At 44.9% G+C, this 14,235-nt stretch overlaps 1 protein-coding gene across 2 annotated transcripts in view; it reads right to left on the bottom strand.

Annotated features, from left to right (window-relative positions):
• The window catches only part of JAK2 (Janus kinase 2), an 82,623-nt gene extending 68,591 nt beyond the window's left edge, over positions 1 to 14,032 (bottom strand). Inside the window, exons 1-2 of one of the 2 annotated variants that reach the window (XM_083482221.1) lie at positions 13,608 to 14,032; positions 13,014 to 13,094 (exon numbers count right to left, since the gene is read on the bottom strand). The gene's annotated coding sequence lies outside the window, so the exon portion shown is untranslated. The remainder of the gene's footprint in view (positions 1 to 13,013; positions 13,095 to 13,607) is intronic. The other variant, XM_083482222.1, reaches the window with a different exon arrangement.
• Between the last annotated feature and the right edge of the window lie 203 nt (positions 14,033 to 14,235).

Below are 14,235 nucleotides of genomic sequence, written 5' to 3'. Positions count from 1 at the left end.
TCTTGTTCTCCAGCAAACTTTTTCAGCAGGGGGCCAGTCCACTGTCCCTCAGAACTTTTGGGGGCTCGGACTATATGGGGGGGGGGGGGAGAGAGAACGAATTCCTATGCCCCACAAATAACCCAGAGATGCATTTTAAATAAAAGGACACATTGTAATGTAAAAACACACTGATTCCCAGACCGTCCGCAGGCTAGATTTAGAAGGCGATTGGGCCGGATCCGGCACCTGGGCCTTAGTTTGCCTACCCACATCTTACTCTATCCTAGCTTGAACTGTAAGCCACTTTTAAGTACCTGCACCACAAAAAGAGGTGGACATAAAATTACAAAAAATTAATAAATTAGGCATTGTAATCCAAAATAGTTCTGCTTGCATACACTTTTTGTACAGCATTTCCTAATGTCTAAGACAGATGTGGCCCAATCGCCTTCTCAATCCGGCCCGCGGACGGTCCAGGAATCTGCGTGTTTTTACAGGAATAGAATGTGTCCTTTTATTTAAAATGCATCTCTGGGTTATTTGTGGGGCATAGGAACCTGTTCATTCCCCCCACCCCCCAAAAAATATAGTCCAGCCCCCCATAAGGTCTGAGGGACAGTGGACTGGCCCCCTGCTGAAAACGTTTGCTGACCCCTGGTCTAAGAAATAAGCTGCTTCTCAAATTGACCAGGAGTTTGTCTCTTGCAGCAGCGAACTGTTGCAGCAAAACTAAGGCAAGCTCAAGGAGGGTACATTATTTCCTCAGTGTCTGCCTGCATTGCATCCATACCGGGGCTAAGAGAGGTCCATTTCATTGTGAACAAGGAGATACGCAAATAGCACAAAACTGTTAATCGCCGAAGACTTTAAAAAGAACAGGATAACTTGAGTTGTCTGAAGGAATATGCAACGTAGTAAAAGCACAGGGGACACTCCTTGAGAAGGCAAAAGCCCTGGCTGAGGAAGTGACTAATTGTGCCAAAAGGTAATAAAATCCCCTGCTAATTTAAGTTACAAAGTATTGTACCCAGGCTATTGCAGTCCTCAGCCACTGCTTCTCTGTTGATTTTGATACAGGAAACGATCCAGGTAAAAATCCAATAATAGTTCAGGGACCAGCAAACTTTTTCAGCAGGGGGCCGGTCCCTGTGGGGGGCCGGACAATATTTTGAAAAGGAAAAAAATAATGAAGGAATTCCTATGCCCCACAAATAACCCAGAGGTGCATTTTAAATAAAAGGACACATTCTACTCATGTAAAAACACGCTGATTCACCAGACCGTCCGCAGGCCGGATTGAGAAGGAGACTGGGCCGGATCCGGACACCAACCAGTCTTTATAAATGCTTATGGATGGCCACTATTGCTGAGCCTGAGCTTTTCTATCCAACTGGTTGTAGCAAGTTGGACTTCCCCCTGCCCCCACTTAAAGAGAGTTTTCTATCCTTGCTTCATGGCATTGGCTACCACTGACTGTGGCAAGGAAACTCAGGGTGGTCAAAGTGCGTCACATAGCAAATCCTCTTAGAACAGGGGTTCTCGAACTATGGTCTAGGTCTAGGAGCTGCACCAGGTGGTCTACAGGGCACCTGTGGATTTGTGGTTGAATATGGGAGGTGGCATGTGGGATGCGGGTGGCGCTGTGGGTTAAACCACAGAGCCTAAGACTTGCCGATCAGATTGTCAGCGGTTTGAATCCCCGCGATGGGGTGAGCTCCTGTTGCTCGTTCCCTGCTCCTGCCCACCTAGCAGTTTGAAAGCACGCCGATGTGCAAGTAGATAAATAGGTACCGCTCCGGCGGAAAGGTAAACGGCGTTTCTGTGTGCTGCTCTGGTTCACCGGAAGCGGCTTAGTCATGCTGGCCACATGACCTGGAAGCTGTACGCCGGCTCCCTCGGCCAATAAAGCGAGATGAGCGCCGCAACCCCAGAGTTGGTCACGACTGGACATAATGGTCAGGGGTCCCCTTACCTTTATAGGAGGTGGCATATCGGTGGCATTAAATATCCGTATTGATTTTAATTGCATTTTATTATTTCTTCTGTTTCTTATCTTGCATTTTTTGGCATTACAATTTGAATTCCATGAATTTCAGGCTTAATATAATAGCATGCAATATATAAGAAATAAAAAAGCAATTTTAAAAGCGTACAGCATTTAACCCAATGCATTGCCATAGTTACAACAAGCAGAAACATTGTGAGTGGTCGACCAAGTACTCTCAACAATTTTCAAGTGGCCGAGGTGTGTGAGAGAGTGTTTTGGAACCATTGTCCTAGAGATAATATGATAGGGAGAGGTGTAAGTAGGGCTATTTTATTTCCAACAGCATCCCCCTTGGTGGGAACAAAGTCTAGTGTGGCTCTAAGTCAGTACTAGGAAAACTCAGTGGAACAGAAATGTATTCAGAATGAGGTACTTTGCAATGTTAATACAGGGTCGTTTGAAATATTAGGGACACCCCCAAGTTTGACATTTGAGAGGTACTTTTCCAAGCTACAACTCATACAATTTCCATACCAGCAAGACTATTCCTTTCAAGTAGTATTCTGCTGCATTGTATGACTATACAAGGTTGCTTTCATAAGGGGCGAGAAGAAAATATTGGCTCGTGTTCTTGAAAGACACTTGGACTACATGAGAAATCTGTCATTAAGGCAGTGGCATTGTTCAAAAGAATTCTGTTGGGTGGCATCTGGCTAGGTCTCTCTAGTGATGAATCATGCAATTGAACATGCATATTCCCCCGTTTCCTCTGAATAATGCTATATTAAAATATACACAGGCTGACTCAAAATTAGTTCTGGCAGTTTCAGAAGGCAGAAGACCAATCCTTATATGCAAAAGGAAGCAAGCCAAAGGAACTGAAAACAACTGAGAGGCAGGATAGAACATACATATGCCGATTTTTAAAAAGCTGGGTTTTTCAAAAATAAAAGAAACCAAATCTGTTTCAATCATTTTGACAATGTTTTTGGGACTTTAACTTTACTGTAGACTTTGGGTCTATGGTTAGAATGAGGAAGGAATTTATAATTCAAAACCCATTTCCAGGTCATTAGGTTCATATCATTAGTCACCCGTGACTTTTTCTCTGAAGCTAGTTTCCATTATTATTTCTCCTTTCTCACGATCCTTTTTTATACCCATCCCATCCACAACAGTCTTCCATTTAATCCATCATATAAGCTTTCATGAGTCCAAGGGCTTATTTCAGATGAAATGCAGTCAAAGAATGCCTCACTTGCATGTATGTTTCTGCCTGATTGTTCCCAAGTCAAAGGCAATAGGATACACATCACAATTCATACATAGTGGATAATGAAGGAATCTTGCAGCTAAGGGGATGGAGAGTGATCTCATTGGCTGAGTCTATGCTGGTGCATTAGTCACATGGCACCAAGCCACCAAAAGTAGTGGAGGACCTTGGGGTCACAAATTTCATTGGTATGTTGTTTAGTCGTGTCCGACTCTTCGTGACTCCATGGACCAGAGCACTCCAGGCACTCCTGTCTTCCACTGCCTCCCGCAGTTTGGTCAAACTCATGCTGGGAGCTTCAAGAACACTGTCCAACCATCTTGTCCTCTGTCGTCCTCTTCTCCTTGTGCCCTCCATCTTTCCCAACATCAGGGTCTTTCCCAGGGAGTCTTCTCTTCTCATGAGGTACCCAAAGTCTTGGAGCCTCACCTTCAGGATCTGTCCTTCCAGCAAGCACTCAAGGCTGATTTCCTTCAGAATGGATAGGTTTGATCTTCTTGCAGTCCATGGGACTCTCAAGAGTCTCCTCCAGCACCATAATTCAAAAGCATCAATTCTTCGGCGATCAGCCTTCTTTATGGTCTAGCTCTCATTTCCGTACATCACTACTGGGAAAACCATAGCTTTAACTATACGGACCTTTGTTGGCAAGGTGATGTCTCTGCTTTTTAAGATGCTGTCTAGGTTTGTAATTGCTTTTCTCCCAAGAAGCAGGAGTCTTTTAATTTTGTAACTGCTGTCACCATCTCCAATGTTCATGGCGCCCAAGAAAGTAAAATCTTTCACTGCCTCCATTTCATTGGTGTGCAACACCCAAATTTGCCCCCCCCTTGTGCTCCATCCTAATCATATTTATAGCCCCCCATGGCACCCCCAAGGCTTCATGCCCGGTGTGACCAAACCAGTCACTCTCCCCTAAATCTGTCAAAAGCTAGTGTTTGGACACGCTAAAAGTTTATCACCATGTCAATTGCAATTTTCCAGAGTAGCTCTTTGAGACAAGTCTCTTGCAAAGAAGGGGGGGGTGCGTTATTTGATGCTTGACACTATTTTGAATCGAGATAGTGGACGGAGAAGTAACTTTGGTGTGTACCCACTCGATTTTTGGTGTGGCAGGTCCAAACTGCCAAATTACACTACAGTGGTACCTCTGATTACGTACTTAATTCTTTCTGGAGGTCCGTTCTTAACCTGAAATTGTTCTTAACCTGAAGCACCACTTTAGCTAATGGGGCCTCCCGCTGCTGTCGTGCCGCCACCGCACGATTTCTGTTCTCATCCTGAAGCAAAGTTCTTAACCCGAGGTACTATTTCTGGGTTAGCGGAGTCTGTAACCTGAAGCGTATGTAACCCAAGGTACCACTGTATTTAAAAATCACAATATATTTGGGTTTCTACGAATTCCCAGGCAGCCCTGGGCATATAACCAGTGCTGATATATAAGCAGTGGCGTTATATATCAGCAAGAGAAAGGGTCACAGCAATATGCAAAGCCACAAACACAGTTTATTGCCAGGTGTTCCTACAAGAACCATGTCTTTTCTCTGTTGCTTCCTGTCACAATAATGAGCATTTTGTCTGTGTTGTTGTAATTGCTAGTCAACTGCATAAACGCTTTTACAGTGAAGCAGTGCTGCACAGCCCTCTCCTACTACAACAACTATACGAAGCAAGTGGATATTTCCCCCATTTTACAAATGCAGAACTAAGGCTGGAAAACTGTGACTTGATCAAGACTGTCTAGTAAGATCAATGATTCATAGAATCATAGATGGGTGGATTTGTAATTTATATCTCATAGTAGTCCTGAGTTCATCCACTGAGAACATGTAGATTTTGAACAGAGAAGCACAGATGCTTTGGGATAAAAGCACTGGTAGAAAAGCAACAAAAATTAGAATTGGTCCCCCTAGTTCAGAGAACAAAGGTTCAATAAATATGCCACGGTTTGATTGAGAAGACAGCACCTGCAATGCAAAGTCATAAAACTCTACGTTCTATCAATCAGTGTCAGAATTCTAGCATTTATATAACTGGTAAAGCTTTCCAAAGAATACAGCAAGGGACATTTAAGCAATTAGTTAGAAGTTCATGATTTGCACTATTCCTCTTGGGTAGGAAGAAAGGGGTGGAGATAGGTAGAACTTTACCAAGATTAGGGATAGGATTTTGAATTCAGGTGCCACAAAGTGACACCCCCCCCCACTCCTGTGCATTGTTGGCAGAGATGCAGACATTGTTTCCCTGGAAGTTGAATTATTTTCAGCACCAACCAATATACAATTATAGCTATCTTTTAGGATAAAGACTGAAGATAAAATGTAACCATGAATAACTGTTATGAGAAGGAAAGAATGTCAACGTATGTTATTTTAGTTCTTTAGATACGTGACATTTCCCATGCAAATATACAGTGAGAAAACACACAGTTCCGTGATTGCATCCATAGACTAAACAATATTAGTTATATTTGTCTTATTATGTAAATATGGCTTGCCACAAAAAGATAGCAGACTAATGATTAGCTTGTATACTTTCAGTTTTGCATGTTCTGTTTCTGCAAAATATATCTAACATATTCCAGCTAACCTGAGATGCCTGATTATAAACTCATGCAGCTGTTTAGTGTGAACGAATCTGACAAAGTGTAAACAAAAATTAATCAATACTTATTTTTATAACCAAGAAAGGAACTACCTTAACAACGGTCTTAGGAAATAACTGTTCCAACGTGCAGCTGCTTAACTGCACAAAAGAGAACCATCACAAGCAAGTTAACAATATGTGTGAATACACTACACCCATCAAAGGTAGCTGGTATTGGCAGCCACGAAATTAGGTATTCACTTATCAAAAAGTCGGGGTACTCTAACAATGCAATTTGTGTGCCACAAGCATGAAGCCCAGAAGCTATTTAACTTACATCAGTTGCTCTCTCTGACTCAATAAGCCCATCATCCCAAAATCTATTAAAAATGTACAGAATCAAATTATTTCTGATGTCAACTGATGACTGAGCACTAAAGATGCCCAACTAAGATAGGAAGTTTTTGAAAGTGCCATTCTAAGGCTATAGCAGGTGCCATTCTACTTACTGTAAATCTAATTATAGCAGATAACTAGAGGATAGGAACATCAAGTGAGTAAAGGATACATTCACACATCAGAATAAGATTCTGATCCTATCCCCGAACCAGAAAACCACTGATCTATGTGATTCCTTTGTTTTCTAAAATTTGGGCCAGATTCAGGAGTGGTTTGGTTGCATTAGTTGAATATCCACATCTGTTATGAGACAGGCATAAAATTATATTTGCACTTTTTAATTAAAAGAAGTGTTCTCCCCCATCCTTTCGCCTATTGCCATTTTGGCCCGAATATATGCTGCACCCCCCCATTCCAACCGTGTAAAGTGCCGGCTTAAATTCATGACCTTACAAAAATTGGCTTTTACTATGTTGCTGCTAAAAGAGACATATGGTAAAATGGAATGGGTGTGAGTGCCTGCATAATTTTAAGGGACCGGCTTATATTTGGGTATTGTCTCCCCTCTCCCCCCCCCCCTAATTTTAAAGGTGCGGCTTATACTCGGGCCAATACGGTACTCAGCGACAGGGGATATATGCAAACCTATGAACCGGATAATGGGACCCGGGTGGCACTGTGGGTTAAACCACTAAGCCTAGGGCTTGCCAATCAGAAGGTCAGCGGTTTGAATCCCTGCAATGGGGTGAGCTCCCGTTGCTCGGTCCCCACTCCTGCCAACCTAGCAGTTCGAAAGCACGTCAAAGTGCAAGTAGATCAATAGGTACTGCTCCAGCAGAAAGATAAGCAGCATTTCCGTGCGCTGCTCTGGTTCGCCAGAAGCGGCTTAGTCCTGCTGGCCACATGACCCAGAAGCTGTATGCCGGCTCCCTCGGCCAATAAAGCGAGATGAGCGCCGCAACCCCAGAGTCGGCCACGACTGGACCTAATGGTCAGGGGTCCCTTACCTATGAACCGGATATTCACCACTAACGTTAAACAGAGTTGCAGTATATGCATATGTGTTCAAAGACCTAGAAAAGCTTGACACAGGTCACAGGGCCTGCCCTTTCACATGCAGAATCACAACAACACCTGTCTAGGCCAACATACCAAAGTCCAAAGAACCTCATCAGAAGGCAATTGTTTGACAGATGCTTGGAGCATCTGCTCCCTGGTGTAGCAACTGTTGCATGACACTCAGAAAGAAGAATGGAGGCATCCATTGTTTTCTATCAAAAGAAGAAGAAGAAACCCTAAATGTTTGATGCCAGCAAAAGAAATGGCAGATATTGCTGTCTGTGAGAACTTCCAATGCCAGTGTTTTCATGTTATTTATAAGAATGTTTACATGCTGCTAACTTGTGCCAAAAACATTTAAGCAGGATACAGCAAATATAAATATGCTTGTCAAGCGTCTGAACCGTGTTTTGGAATAATGTGCTCCCTGCCATGGAAACAGTTACCAAAAGATATTGCAGCAGAAGCTCAGAACTGTGGCAATGATACAAATGATCCAGATCTTCATGACTCACAACAGACTACACTGCTGTTCCTTGCTGCGTTCATATTCGCTTCCAAGTCTTGTGGCAGGTTTTCTGAACGTTTGCAACACAAGCGTGCAAAGAAGGCAAGGTGGGAGCACCAGGATGGATTTCCAAACCTGAGACAGTGGTGATAGCATTGGTAAAAGTGTTTTCTGTTCCACACAGAGAGACAGTAAATAAGAAAGAACTGTAGCCTCTTAAATGGGTGTGATGAGATGGGGCAGGAAGGAGGGTTTGGATCAGCACTGGATAAAACGTTTTCTGATCAGTGAAATCAGAGTGAGCATTCACTAGAGTTGAACTCTGCAGAATAACTCTGATCGTGTGCAAGGAGCATTAACAAAAGGATATGGTATTAGAAGATGCTATTATCCCTGGGAGTAAAATGCATAGCAAATTGGATCCATGAAACGGCAGATAACATTCAGCAAATATAAAGCAATGCACACTGTGTTGTTTGTTCTGTATATATTGATATAGACGCCAAATTGGCTCTAACTACATAGTTTAAAGACCTTGCGAGTCACAGTGGAAATCTGCTTTTTGCTGATGCACTGAAGGCAGAAAATGCAGTAATCTGGAATGGAGTTGAAAGGGAGGGAATAGAAGGCATAATTTGTTTGATGTTGATTCTCCCTTTCTGCAAATATATGGAATCAACACTCAGTTCAACTAAAAACAATACCTAATTCATCCTCAAACAAGACTCACTGAAATCAATGGGTTAACTGTGAGTTAGACTACTAACATTTTATATCACCTCTTACTTCTTTCCAACTCCCAAACCTAAACAAAATCCACATTTTTTCCCAAAATATCAAAACACATTTTTGCCACCATGGTTAACTAGAGCATTCTTATGTAAGTCAGAAGCATCAATTTACAAGAATTTACAGTGGAAGCTTCAAACTATGATAATGATACCAATGAGTGTATGTTATAGTACATACTGATACACTATTCAGTACTTTGGGATATGTTGAGTATATTGAGAGAGTGGAAAATTCTAGTTTGGCATTAGTTAAGACACTGGACACTAGAAGAAGAAGAAGAAGAGTTTGGATTTGATATCCCGCCTTTCACTCCCCTTCAGGAGTCTCAAAGCGGCTAACATTCTCCTTTCCCTTCCTCCCCCACAACAAACACTCTGTGAGGTGAGTGGGGCTGAGAGACTTCACAGAAGTGTGACTGGCCCAAGGTCACCCAGCAGCTGCATGTGGAGGAGTGGAGACACGAACCCGGTTTCCCAGATTACATGACTACCGCTCTTAACCACTACACCACACTGGCTCTCAGGAATGACAGATTACTCTTAGAGGGGTTTGTTTAACATTGAGGTTGTGTTTGCTGTCCTAGGCTCCTTTGGGAGGAAGAGCAGTATACAAATTCAATACATAAAACAAATATTTCACAGAACAGCGTATTCTGAAAATAAGTGCACTACATCAAATATGCAACAAAGTAAGTCAGACACACACATTTCAAAAATACATAATTAAACTTATATTCTTAATGCTCTGGTATATTAAAAAGTTGTAGTTGCATAGTTGTAACTCTCAAAGCACCACAGAAGTTGATTTTGGACACTGCCTTTGATATAAAAAAGGACCATGCAAAAAGAACTCAGTGACCAGGTTTTAAAAGCACAATAAATGCAGAGCAATTTTCTAAGTTGCCTCTTTCAAGCATATTTAACTCCCAATTGTGAAATAATTTGCCCTTCCCACAGCTGAATTAACACCCACTGCACGCGCGCGCACACACACACACACACACACTCATTCCCAATTAATGAAGCTGTTATTAAAAGTAAAATGCCACCTGTAAAAATATACCAAAGCTGATATATAACCCTACAACCAGAATAAGGTAATAATTATGTAATTAACTGGCACTGAACACGAGTAAGCATAGCGTAGAGTTGTACAGTTACACAAGAGACACTCCGTGTCCTTTAGTAATATTCTGTAGCTGAGGGCATTTTGCGTCCACTGGGTTAACTTTAAAGAATTTGTTTCCAAAGCTGTACTTTAACTCCTGCATGACTGGCACTGGCAATGCAATACCAAGTGTTAAGCACCTTGCTTACCTTTCTTTTTCCAGTTGAACAAAGCCTCTGCAGCAGACATAGGCAAACTCGGCCCTCCATATGTTTTGGGACTACAATTCCCATCACCCTTGACCACTGGTCCTGTTAGCTAGGGATGATGGGAGTTGTAGTCCCAAAACATTGGGAGGGCCGAGCTTGCCTATGCCTGCTCTGCAGCTTCCAAGGCCCTTTGGAAGCTTCCCTTGCTTTTAAACTTCCTCTTTCTGAAAGGCTTCGCATTTTACATGGCAATCTTGTCTGCCATAGGAATGCAACTGTTACAGTAGTGTTGGCCCTCACAGTAAAGCTAAAAAGGGTAAAGGACCCCTGAATGGTTAAGTCCAGTCAAAGGCGACTATGGGGTTGTGGCACTCATCTAGCTTTCAGGCCGAGGGAGCTGGCGTTTGTCCACAGGCAGCTTTCCGGGTCATGTGGCCAGAAGGACTAAACCGCTTCTGGCACAACACAACACCGTGACAGAAACCAGAGCGCACGGAAACACTGTTTACCTTCCCGCCACAGCGATACCTATTTATCTACTTGAACTGGCATGCTTTCGAACTGCTAGGTTGGCAGGAGCTGGGACAGAGCAATGGGAGCTCACCCCATCGCAGGGATTCAAACTGCCGACCTTCTGATTGGCAAACCCAAGAGGCTCAGTGGTTTAGACCACAGCACCACCCGCATCCCTCACAGTAAAGCACTCCTGACAGGTCTCTAAACATGTGAGTATTTGTGACTGAGAGCCAGTGTCATGGAGGAGATGGCCAGATCCTGAGGAGGAATGGGAGGAGCTCAGAGAGTTGGAGCTGGGCAACCCTAGGCTGCAGGTATTTGATTCACTGGAGCAATTATGGCTAACAGAGCCATTCTGGGAAGACACAGGTGACTTGCATGCCCCCAATTAACTGCCAAATTCCATTAATGCTATTCGGGCAAATCCAAACCTCATGACTGGGGTGGGGGCACTTCAGAAACAGGGCGATGCCATGAAGCTATTAAAGGTTTCATGCAGGGGGTGGTCAGATGCTAAGGAGGAACAGGAGGTACTCAGGGAGTTGGAGATGGGGGATGGATCCAAGGCAGGGGCAAAGTGGGTTGGCAGAGGACTGTTCCAGCCCTGTGACATTGGTCAACCCTAGGCAGACGTCTCCTTCTCTTTCAGGAAGGCAACTAATTGGGCGTTAATTGGGTGCTGACCACTTGCCACACTAAGAGCTGTGCTTAACCCACTCTTCAAAAGGAAGGTCCAGGGAGCATGTGGCTTATTGGATCAACATTATCTGCTTGCACTTAGCCATGTCTCTATAAAGGGTAAAGGTAAATGGACCCGACCATTAGGTCCAGTCGTGGCTGACTCTGGGGTTGCGGCGCTCATCTCACTTTACTGGGCGAGGGAGCCGGCGTACAGCATGTGGCCAGCATGACTAAGCCGCTTTTGGCGAACCAAAGCAGCGCATGGAAACACCGTTTACCTTCCTGCCAGAGCGGTACCTATTTATCTACTTGCACTTTGATGTGCTTTCGAACTGCTAGGTTGGCAGGAGTAGGGACCGAACAATGGCAGCTCACCCCGTCACAGGGATTCGAACTGCCGACCTTCTGATCGGCAAGTCCTAGGCTCTGTGGTTTAACCCACAGCGCCACCCGAGTCCCCATGTCTCTATACGTGGCCCCATGTCTCTATAACTGGCCCTTTATACAAGATACCTGCTACATCTTGTAACCTGCGCTTTGACTATGTACCAATCTGATTTATGCATCAAAGCCTTTAGCAGAAACTGTGCAGGGAGTTCCAAGTTCTTCAACATTGACGGCCACAACTGACAGCCAAGACTCTCATGGAATGTGTACACACGTGTGAGGATGTGTTGTTCGTTCACACACATCTCTGCTGGGGCGGGGGACGACAGCAGTGTAACAGTGGCAGAAAACATTACCATTAAAACTATGAAGCTCCTCACTGCTTTGCGTTTAAGGGGGGGCTTTTTGCTCCAACTCGTAATCAAGGTTTTACACTCCTTTGCAACAGCCAACTTGGAACAGAGGTCCTGTACTCCTCTTCCAATGTCAGTAAAACACTACCAACTGCAGGGTGGAAAAATCAACTATTTGATTTGATGAAAAGGGCAATATTCTTATCTGTTGCCCATGGCATCAGCCCACAAGGAAATGACACCAAGAAGGCAGCAGTTGGCCAGGCAACAAAGCAACAAACATTTTACAGATGCCAGGAAGAGCTCGAAACCTTAACTTTTTACAGCAATATTAATGCTCTTCTTCTTCTTCTTAATGTATGAATTGCATATACAACACATGCACATTTGACAAAAAAATAAATTGCAAGTATATAAGGAATAAGTTTGCACAACACAATAAATAACCAAACTAGATGGATCGCAAGCTTCCTCCCACACCCTTCAAACAACTTAAAATTTCTACAGGTACCTATCTTTCCCCCTCCATAGGCTATTAGCCAAGACCACATCACAGCTGTTTTTAATCAAAGAAAAGGATGTTGGAAGATACAATCATGTATCTCCCATATAATTCACACCGATTCTGCTGTCTGAAAACCAACAGCTCATATACAGACTCTGTTTTTTGTTTTGTTTTGTTTTGTTTTGTTCTATGAAATTGCCTGACATGTTTCCTACTGGTATTTATCATTTCCTTCACCCTCCATTATTTTCCTAAAGCTACAATTCAGCAATGTCAAAGGGAAAGTTGGAGTGATCAAGTAAGAGGATGGAGAACTAAACAGCCTCACTGGCTTCTGTTACTGAAACTGAACATTTCATTACTCCTTCCCACCCCAGATAAAAAGTTCTCTGCCCCAGATCTCCCCTTCCCCAACAACCCACACAATCTTTCCTTCTTAAGAAGCAGACTAGCAGCTGGAAAACAAGTTCCATGCTGCGAAAGAGAAAGCACAAAAACAAACCATAACATAATTATATGCACTAGGACTACAATAATTACCCCTTAGCTGAAACACAATAGGCACGGGAGGGGAATCTCCTCAACCCTTTAACCATATTTTGAAGGTGCATTACTTAAACACCGATTCCCACCCCCCAAAAAAGTTTTTTAAAAAATAAGAATACACACCATCGGCAAGGTGGAAGAAAGGCCTCTTCTTGCCCACGAGGAAAGAGTTCACATCTTTCTACCTCAGACTGCAACTACAGCCTAAATAGAGAATTATTATATTTCATTAATATTATTTTAATAGAAGGGGGGAAATAATGGGGAGGGGGTGGATTACAACCCTGGCCTTCATAACTCTTAATATCCCAAGCGATCCACCCCGTTTTGATAGGGTTGCACTTTGGTTTCATTCGTATCTGGGAAGGGAATTTCTCTGGGTGGGTGGAAGGAAGCCCAGCCCGCCCGAAGTTTCCTGCGTAAAATTAGTTTTGCTTTTGTGGTTTCAAAAGGAGGGAGAGAGAGAGAGAGAGAGAGAGAGAGAGAGAGAGAAAGAGAGAAAGAGAGAAAGAAAGAAAGAAAGAAGAGAGAGGGGGGCCGGAGTAACAACCCCACCAACGCCTTCTTTAACCCCCAACCCCGCTATCCTTTCCTCCCCACTCCCGCCAGGCAGCAAACCCTCCGCTGCGCCCCCAAACTCGCCCCACCGGGGAAACGAAAGCGCAGCAAGGGGCCCGGGCGCAACGCCGCCCCTGGAGAAGGACCGGGAGCTAATACCTCGGGAAACGGGCGCGTGGGGAGCTGGCCACCGACTCTCCCCCCCCCCCCGCGACGGCGGCGCTGCAGAGGAAGCCGAGGTTTCCCTACGGCTCCCCGCGCTACATGCAGGCAAGGAGGAAGCAGCCGGAGATGAAGCGACGCGCGTCGGGGCGGGCCAGCTGCTTGGCGCGCGCCGCCGAGCGCGCCCGGGCGGGTCCGCCTCTCTCTCTCCGCCGCCCGGCTCTTCCCGGTCGCTTCGCCCGGCGGCGCTGGGGAGCGAGGAGAAGAGAGGCGCCTCCTCCGCTCGGGACCGAGACGGCGCGGGACGCGGCGAAGGGCCTGCGCTCGGGACGCGCTCGCCAGCTGCGTCACGACGCACGGGCTCTCCAGGAGAGGCAGGGGCGCACGGCAGCGGCCGCCCCGGGGAGGAGCCGCCGAGCGCCGGGGAGGAGCCGCGCCGCCCACGCCCGACGTCGGAGCCGGGAGAGCGATCCGCTCGGAGAGGCGGCGCCTCGGGTGAAAGGGAACGCGAGGACGGAGCTGGACAGAGCGACCCGATGGTCACCTTGCGAGATGCGACCCCGATGCCGCCAAGATCTCTCGGGACGTCCTCTTCTTCTTTTTAAAATATAATTTTTTATTAAAT

The sequence above is a fragment of the Podarcis liolepis genome, assembly GCF_965112155.1.
Source record: "Podarcis liolepis genome assembly, chromosome: 17".
In the NCBI taxonomy this organism is placed as follows: domain Eukaryota; kingdom Metazoa; phylum Chordata; class Lepidosauria; order Squamata; family Lacertidae; genus Podarcis; species Podarcis liolepis.
This window is presented reverse-complemented; position numbering and strand designations above follow the sequence as displayed.